We start from the raw sequence: 7,486 nt of genomic DNA, 5'->3' as shown, positions 1-7,486 counted from the left end.
CACTCAGGAAGTTATATATCTTTTCTCATAAGGCAGTGTTTGAACACTGTTCCTGTAAAACTGAAAATGTTTTATTTTCCAGCACATTGAAGACTGTGGTGAAAAGTGAAAATCCGGAAATAAAACTCAAAAAGAAACATTCCAAGAAACTGCTCTCTGATGCGTGCATTCATTTCAGGGAGGTAAAGCTTTCACTACGTTTCCAGGTTTGGAAACTCTGTCCTTGAGGAATCTGTGAAAGGATATGAAGTGGTGCCCACAGGGTTGTGATGAGAAAGGAAACGTATTCCGATGAAAACGGGACAGAAGCTTTCGGAGCAACTGCTTTGTTATGTGTGTATTCATCTCAAAGATTTAAATTATTTTTTGGATTGAGCAGTTTGAAATCACTGGTTCTGTGGAACCTGAGAAAGGACATTTGGGAACGCTCTTAAGAATATGCGGAAAAAGAAATATTATCTGATAAAAACCAGCAGGAAACCGTCTGTGAAACTGCTCTAGGTTACGTGAAGTCCACTCAGACAGTAAGACTTCCAATGTCATTGGGCAGTATTCTAACACAATTTTTGTTCAGTCAGCTAAGGAATACTCGGGAGTGCTCTGAGGCTTACGGTGAAATAGGAAATATCTTCAGATGGCTCCTGGAGAGAAGATCTCTGAGGAGCTGCTTTGTGACATGTGCATTCTACTCACAGAGTTATACATTCCTTCTCAGAGAGGATTAGGGAATCCCATTTGGAGAAGAAGCTATCAAGGGGCATTCAGGAGTATATGGATGGCTACGGTGAAAAAGGAAATATTCTCAGACAAAAACTGGAAAGAAGTTTCTGTGAAACTGTTTTGTGATAGGTATATCGATTCATCTCACATAGATAAAACTTTCTTTCTATTACTCAGTTTTGAAACTGCGTCATGGATGGATTAGCGAAGGGACATTCGGGAGCACATTGAGGTCTGTGAGGTAATAGGAAATATCTTCAGATAAAAACTAAAGAGAAGTTTCTGAGAAACTGTTTTGTGATGTGTGCATTCCACTCAAGGAGTTACACTTCTTTTTCATGCGGCAGTGTTTGAACACTGTTCCTGTAAAATTGAAAAAGTGATATTTTGCAGCGCTTTGAAGACTATGGCGAAAAGTGAAATATCCTGAAATAAAACTCACAAAGAAGCATTTCAAGAAACTGCTCTATGACGTGTACATTCATTTCAGAGAGTTAAAGCTTTCACTACCGTTACCCAGTTTGGAAACTCTGTCTTTGAGGAATCTGTGAAGGTATATTAAGTCACTCCCGGAGGCTTGTGGTGAGAAATGAAACGTCTTCCAGTGAAAACTGGAGAGAAATTTTCGGAGCAACTGCGTTGTGATGTATGTATTCATCTCATAGTGATAAATCACTCTTTAAATTGAGCAGTGTGAAATCACTGTTTCCATGGAACCTGAGAAAGGACATTTACGAACGCACTTACGAATGTGATTGAAAAAAAAATACCCTCCAATAAAAACCAGAAACAAACTTTCTGTGAAACTGCTCTAGGTCTTGCGAATTCCACATGCACTGTTAAGCTTCTGTTTTCATTTAGCAGTATTCTAACACTATTTTAGGTTATTCTGCTAAGGGATACTCGGGAGTGTTATCAGGCTTATGGTGAAGAAGGAAATATCTTCAGATAGACAGTGGAGAGAAGATTTCTGAGGAGATGCTTTGTGACGTGTGCGTTCCACTCACAGAGTTATATCTTTCTTCTCATAGAGGATTGGTTTAATCCCGTTGGGAGAAAACGCTACCAGGGGACATTCGGGTGTATATGGGCGGCTATGGTGGAAAAGGAAGTATCCTCAGACAAAAACTGGAAAGAAGCTTTCTCTGAAACTGCTTTGTGATAGATATGTCTATTCACCTCACATAGACACACTTTCCTTCTATTACGCAGTTTTGAAACTGCATCATGGACGGATTCGCAAAGGGACACTCGGGAGCACATTCAGGACTGCTGGGAAATAGGAGATATCTTCAGATAAAAACTGGAAAGAAGTTTTCTGAGAAACTACTTTGTGATGTGTGCATTCCACTCAGGGAGTTATACCTCATTTCTCATAAGGCAGTGTTTGAACACTGTTCCTGTAAAAGTGAAAAAGTGATATATTGCAATGCATTGAAGACAATGGCGAAAAGTGAAATATCCTGAAATAAAACCCAGAAAGAAGTGTTCCAAGAAACTGCTCTTTGACATGTGAATTCATTTCAGAGAGTTAAAGATTACACTTGCCCAGTTTGGAAACTCCGTCTTTGAGGACTCTGTGAAGGGATATTAAGTGGTGCCCGGAGGCTTGTGGTGAGAAAGAAAACGTCTTCTGATTAAAACAGGAGAGAAGCTTTCAGAGGAACTGCATTGTGATGCGTGTAATCATTTCATAGAGTTAAATTATTCTTTGGATTGAGCAGTTTGAAATCACTGTTTCTGTGGAACCTGAGAAAGGATATTTGGGAATGCTCTTAAGAATATGCTGAAAAAGAAATGCATTGCGCTCAGGGAGTTATACCTCTTTCCTCATAAGGCAGTGTTAGAACACTGTTCCTGTACAACTGAAAAAGTGATATTTTGCAGCGCATTGTAGACTGTGGGGAAAAGTGAAATATCCTGAAGTAAAACCCAGAAGGAAGCGTTTCAAGAAACTGCTCTAAGTCGTGTGCATTCATTTCAGAGAGTTAAAGTTTACACTACATTGCCCAGTTTGGAAATTCTGTCGGTGAGGAATGTGTGAAGGTATATTAAGTGGCGCCCAGAGGCTTGTGGTGAGAAAGGAAACGTCTTCTGATGTAAACTGGAGAGAAGCTTTTGGAGCAACTGCTTTGTGATGTGTGTATTCATCTCATAGAGTTAAGTCATTCTTTGTATTGAGCAGTTTCAAATCAATGTATCTGTGGAACCTGAGAAAGACATTTGGGAATGCTCTTAAGAATATGCTGGAAAGAAATACCCTCTGAGAAAAACCAGAAGGAATCTTTCCGTGAAACTGCTCTAAGTCATGTGAATTTCAAGCTCACAGTTAAGCTTTTTTTTTTTTATTGAGCAGTATTCCAACACTGTTTTTGGTTAGTCAGCTAAGGGATGCTTGGTAGCCCTTTGAGGCTTACGGTGAAAACGGAAATATCTTCGGTTAGATACTGGAGAGAAGATTGCCAAGGAGCTGCTTAGTGACGTGTGCATTCCACTCACAGAGTTTTAATTTTCTTCTCATAGAAGATTGGGGAATCCCGTTTGGAGAAAAAGATACCAGGGGACATTCGGGAGTGTATGGACGGCTATGGTGAAAAAAGATATATACCCAGATAAAAACTGGAAAGAAGCTTTCTGTGAAACTGCTTTGTGTTTGATATCTCTATTCATCTCCCATAGTTAAAACTTTCTTTCCATCACGCAGTTTTGTAACTTCATAATGGACATATTTGCGAAGGGACATTAAGGAACATATTCAGGCTAGTGGAAAAAAGGAGATATTGTCACTTAAACACTGGAGAGAAGCTTTCCGAGAAACTGCTTTGTGATGTGTGCATTCCACTCAGGGACTTATACCTCTTTTCTCATAAGGCAGTGTTTGAACACTGTTCCTATAAAACTGAAAAAGTGATATTTTGCTGCTTATTTAGGCTATGGTGAAAAATGAAATATCTAGAAATAAACCCAGAAAGAAGCATTCCAAGAAACTGCCCTCTGACGTGTGCATTCATTTCAGAGATATTAAGGTTACACTACGTTGCTCAGTTTGTAAAGTCTGTCTTTAAGGAATCTGTGAACTGATATTAAGTGGCGCCTGGAGGCTTGTGGTGAGAAAGGAAACATCTTCCAATGAAAACTGGAGAGAAGCTTTCAGAGCAACTGCTTCATGATGTGTGTATTCATCCCATAGAGTTAAATCATTCTTTGTATTATGCAGTTTGAAATCACTGTTTCTGCGGATCATGAGAAAAGACGTTTGGGAACGCTCTTAAGAATATGCTGAAAAAGAAATACCCTCTGATAAAAATCAGAAGGAAACATTCTGGAAACTGCTGTAGGTCACGTGAATTCCACTCACACAATTCAGCATCTGTCTTCATTGAGCAGTATTCTAGCACTGTTTTGCGTTAGTCAGCTAAGGGATACTCGGCAGCACTTTGAGGCTTCTGGTTAAAATGGAAATATCTTCAGATAAATACTGCAGAGAAAATTTCGAGGAGCTACTTCATAACATGTACTTTCCACTCACAGAGTTGTACTTTTCTTCTCAGTGAGGTTTGTTGAATCCCGCTTGGAGAAAAAGCTTCCAGAGGACATCTGGGAGTATATGGATGGCTATGGTGAAAAAGGAAATATCCTCAAACGAATATTTTAAAGAAGCTTTAGGTGAAACTGCTTTGGGATATACACATCTATTCATCTCTCATAGATAAAACTTTCTTTCTATTACACAGTTTTGAAACTGGTTCATGGATGGATTTGTGAAGGGACTTTCAGGAGCACATTCAGGCATGTGTGGAAACAGGAAGTATCTTCAGAAAAAAACTAGAGAGAAACATTCTGAAAAACTGCTTTGTGATGTGTGAATTCCGCTCAGGGAGTTATACCTCTTTTCTCATAAGGGAGGATTTGGACACTGTTCTTGTAAAACTGAAAAAGTGATATTTGGCAGCATATTGAACTCTATGGTGAAAAGTGAAATATCCTGAAATGAAACCCAGAAAGAAGCGTTTCGAGTAACTGCTCTCTGACGTGTTCATCCATTTCACAGAGTTAAAGCTTACACTACGTTGCCCAGTTTGGAAACTCTGTCTTTTAGAAATCTGTGAAGGGATATTAAGTTTTGCACGAAGTTTTGTGGTGAGAAAGGAAACGTCCTCCTGCGAAAACTGGAGAGAAGCTTTTGAAGCAACTAGTTTGTGATGTGTGTATTCATCTCATAGAGTTAAATCACTCTGGATTGAGTAGTTTGAAATCACTGTTTCTGTGGAACCAGAGAAAGGATATTTGGGAATGCTCTAAAGAATATGCTGAAAAAGAAATACCCTCCAATAACAACCAGAAGGAAACTCTCTGAGAAACTACTCTAGGTCACATGAATTCTACTCGCACAGGTAAGCTTCTGTTTTCATTGAGCAATATTCTAACACTGTTTTAAGTTAGTCAGCTAAGGGATACTCGGGAGTGATTTGAGGCTTCCGTGAAAACGGAAATATCTTCAGATATATAGTGGAGAGAATATTTCGGAGGAGCTGCTTGTGACGTGTGCATTCTACTCAAAGAGTTATACTTTTCTTCTCATAGGATTTGGGGAATCCCATTTGGAGAAAAAGCTACCACGGGACATTTGGGAGTATATGGATGACTATGCTGAAAAAATTAATATCCTCAGACAAAAAAAGGGAAAGAAGCTTTCTGTGAAACTGCTTTGTGATAGATATGTCTATTCATCTCACATAGATTAAACTTTCATTTTATTATGCTGTTTTGAATCTGCATCATGGACGGATTTGCGAAGGGACATTTTGGAGCACATTCACGACTGTGGGGAAATTGGAGATAGCCTCAGATAAAAACTGGAGAGAAACTTTCAGAGAATCTGCTTTCTGATGTGTGCATTCCACTCAGGGAGTTTTACCTCTTTTCCCATAAGGCAGTGTTTGAACACTGTTCCTGTAAAACAGAAAAAGTTACATTTTGCAACACATTGAAGATTATGGCACAGAGTGAAAATCCAGAAATAAAACCCACAAAGAAGCATTGCATGAAACTGCTCTCTGATGTGTGCGTTCATATCAGATGGTTAAAGCTTACACTAAATTGCCAATTTGGAAATTCTGTCTTTGAGGAATCTGTGAAGGGATATTAAGTGGCACCTGGAGGCTTGTGGTGAGAATGAAACGTCTTCTGATGAAAACTGGAGAAAAACTTTCGGAGAAACTGCTTTGTGACAGGACTCTAGGGAAATAAGAGATATCTTCAGGTAAAAACTGGAGAGAAACTTTCAGAGAATCTACTTTGTGATGTGTGCATTCTACTCAGGGAGTTATACCTCTTTTCTCATAAGGCAGTGTTTATACACTGTTCCTGTCAAACTGAAAAAGTGATATTTTGCAGTGCATTGAAGACTACGGAGAAAAGTGAAATATCCTGAAATAAAACCCAGAAAAAAGCATTCCAAGAAACTGCTCTCTGACGTGTGCATGCATTTCAGAGAGATAAAGTTTACTCAGCGTTGCCCAGTTTGGAAACTCTGTCTTTGAGGGATCTGTGAAGGGATATTAAGTGACACCCAGAGGCCTGTGCTGAGAAAGAAAACATCGTCCGATGAAAACTGGAGAGAAACATTCGAAGCAACTAATTTGTGAGGTGTGTATTCGTCTCATAGAGTTAAATCATTCTTTGGATTGAGCAGTTTGAAATCACAGTTTGTGTGGAACCTAAGAAAGCACATTTGAGAATGCTCTTAAGAATATGCTGAAAAAGAAATACCCTCCAATAAAAACCAGAAGGAAACTTTCTGTGAAACTGCTCTAGGTCACGTGAAGTCCACTCGTACAGTTAAGCTTCTGTTTTCATTGAGCAGTATTCTAACACTGTTTTAGGTTAGTCAACTAAGGGATACTCGGAAGCACTTTGAGGCTTACGGTTAAAACGGAAATATCTTCAGATAGATACTGGAGAGAAGATTTAAGAGGAGCTGCTTTGTAACGTGTGCATTCCACTCACAGGATTGTACTTTTCTTCTCATAGACGATTGGGGAATCCTGTCTAGAGAAAAAGCTATCAGTGGACCTTCGAGAGTATATGCACAGCTATGGTGAAAAAGGAAATATCCTCAGACAAAAACTGGAAAGAAGCTTTCTGTTAAACTGCTTTGTGATAGATACGTCTATTCATCTCACATAGATAAAACTTTCTATTACGCGATTTTGAAACTGCGTCATGGACAGATTCCCGAAGGGACATTCAGGAGCACGTTCAGGCCTGTGGGGAAATAGGAGATATCTTCAGATAAAAATTAGAGAGAGACTTTCTCAGAAGCTGCTTTGTAATGTGTGCAATCCACTAAGGGAGTTATACCTCTTTTCACATAAGTCACTGTTTGAACACTGTTCCTGTAAAACTTAAAAAAGTGACATTTTACAGCGTATTGAAGACTATGTTGAAAAGCGAAATATCCTGAAATAAAACCCAGAAAAAAGCATTCCAAGAAACTGCTCTCTGACGTGTGCATTCATTTCATGGAGTTAAAGCTTACACTGCATTGCCCAGTTTGGAAACTCAGTCTTTTCGAAATCTGTGAAGGGATATTAACTGGCACACGGAGGCTTGTGGTGAGAAAGGAGACGTCTTCTGATGAAAACTGCAGAGAAACTTTTGGAGTAACTGCTTATTGATGTGTGTATTCATATCATAGAGTTTAATCATTCTTTGAATTGAGCAGTTTGAAATCACTACTTCAGTGGAACCTGAGAAAGGACAT

The sequence above is a fragment of the Mandrillus leucophaeus genome, unplaced genomic scaffold (genome assembly GCF_000951045.1).
Source record: "Mandrillus leucophaeus isolate KB7577 unplaced genomic scaffold, Mleu.le_1.0 Scaffold1108, whole genome shotgun sequence".
NCBI lineage: Eukaryota > Metazoa > Chordata > Mammalia > Primates > Cercopithecidae > Mandrillus > Mandrillus leucophaeus.
The sequence above is the reverse complement of the archived record's forward strand: the minus strand, read 5'-3'. Positions refer to the sequence as shown.